Genomic DNA, 2500 nt, shown 5'->3' with positions numbered 1-2500 from the left:
AAATTTTACGAGTCACCTGTGATTTTTAAACGTCATTCGTAAAAAGTGGGGAAAAATCCGGGAAAATTTTATCGACAGTTAAAAATCTTAAAACTATTTTATAAAATTCTATTATCCATGTGATTATTTATCGTGGTGATTTTAGAATTTTGCGTCGCACCGTCGATTTTTAAACGTCACATATTGAAAATAACAAAACCGGGTAATACTTCATCCGACGGCCGAATGCGCGAACGACACGGCGTAAATAACGTCCGCGATAATATTTAACACTCATAATAATCGAGCGGGTATCGAATCTCTCGATTTCCCGTACGACGGACATTATGAAGCCTCCTAAAGTCACGTCCGCAGTACACTTTTTCATAAGCCGATTTGAAAATGATTTTCGCGGTCCGAGGGGGCCCGAAGAGTGTGCGGTCGCGACGCAGACCCGTTTCGGACGATAATCACTTGCATATTCCGAAGTTTGAACGCCGCTCGTCTTTTGACGGGTCAGTTTAAAAGTTTGCAGAGTTATGCCGATTACAGAGTCGCTATGACTTTGTATAACGTAGCTGAGCGTTGACCGACTTTCCCGATAACTTTCTATAAAATCTCGAAACCACGTGAAATGGGTGCATTTAAAATGATAAGTGACACGCCCGATGAATATATTTATGCGGCAATGTCAATATGAAGCGGGATAAATAGACATATAAAATATAATCCGTAGCCTTGAATTCGAATCGCATCACGCTTCGCGCGAGAAGTCACGTGGGCGCGTCGCTGCGCGCTGCCATCTGTCGGGTGAAATATGCGTCTCGAAAAAGAAGAATGATCGTGTATCCCCCGTTACAGATTACCTACCTACCTACCTACCTACCTAAATATTGATGAATCGTATAATATATAAATATATATACTCGAGTTCGTGATAAATAATCGTTCATAATTGAGTATTAGATCTCCCGATTAGAAGAAAAACCAATTTCTAAATTGTGATGCCGGCGGCCGTGTCTTCGGTGACCGGTCTTCTGAATTGACGAAAGATTTTGACAAGATTAATGCGAAATGTATCTCGTACAATTTGATAATTCACCGCGTCATAATATGCGGAACCCTGACAGCGATTTCCGATTTTTAACGGCCCGTTTACTAAACTTAAGTCGGATCTGCAGTAATCGGCTATCCTAGGATCTTATAATATTAATTGTCGTCGACTGCGGCCGACGATGCGTGCGACCGCGGTGCGTGAACGCTTATGACGATACGCATTGACATAATCCAGAGTTTAAACGTTTTCCGTCCTCTAATAAGATAGTTAAATTGGATTGCAAAAGTGTCTTGTTCCTCTCGCCTTTGCGCTATACCGAGTCATAGCGCTCTCGGACGGGAGAATGAGAGAAATGAAATAAACTTCGGATCGAAGCGAATCGAGCGCATTTAAAATGATAGATTACACGGCGAACGGTCATACTGAAGCCGTAATGTAAATATCGAGCCGGAAAAATCAATATTCTCGGCGTTTTTGCGAAAATCATCTAGGAAAATTTGAATTTAGCCTCCGTTCGCGCCACCGCCGCCGCTGTCACCTGGCGGATTGAACGGTTACTTCGCAAAATATGCCATAATAAATAATTATCACCAGACGACCGACGGCCTGATCCGTCTGGCTGGCGCCTGCCTGATGAAGGATAAAATATAATACCCACCTAGGTGGCCGCCTAATGCTCCGTTTCCCTCATGACTATTAATTATACCCGCCCGTTCGATAGATTAATAATATAATTTACAGGTAATTATACCTAAGGCGGCGGGAATAATGCATAAATATAGCTATGATGTCACCATATTATCTTCCTAGATATATATTCCGATGTCATTATGATAGATCTAGATTAAGATTAATATTATATTATATGCGGGTAATCATGCCCATGACCGCTGGAGTGATGCATAAATACAGCAATGTTTCGAGGTGTTTGATGGATACGAAATACCTACCTACCTACCTATATTGTTCATTGTCGACAGACAAAATATCAAGACATTACATCAGAACAGCCTTGAAAACGCAACCTCCCAGTATAATAAGACATGTACGAAGACGCAATAACGTCATACCGCATTCAGTCGATGAACCTATGAAAAATCAAAAATACATGAAAAATAATAGGCCGAGCAGACGTCCGATCTCTGCGGAGGTTTTTTTTCCCGCCCGCCCTCCTCACCGACGGACCCGGTGACCAGCGGTATGAATGGTGGGATACGGCCTTGCATACGCGAGAATGTTTCCAAAAAAAAAAAACTTTTCCAGTTTTCGCCCTAACTTCCAGAATATCGTGTGAAACCCTTCTGTGGGGCGTTATATGCCCGCGGGCGCATGAACTCGGTGACGGATCGACCTTTAACATGTGACTCTTGACTTAACCGGCGATCGATCGGCCATACAAAATTTTGACACGTCAGCTTACGCGTCCGCCGTATTTCGATATTTATCAAACGAATACAACGCGAG

This window comes from Rhyacophila brunnea, unplaced genomic scaffold, assembly GCF_057557595.1.
Source record: "Rhyacophila brunnea isolate RB1 unplaced genomic scaffold, BYU_Rbru_1.0 scaffold_331, whole genome shotgun sequence".
In the NCBI taxonomy this organism is placed as follows: Eukaryota; Metazoa; Arthropoda; class Insecta; order Trichoptera; family Rhyacophilidae; genus Rhyacophila; species Rhyacophila brunnea.
This window is presented reverse-complemented; position numbering follows the sequence as displayed.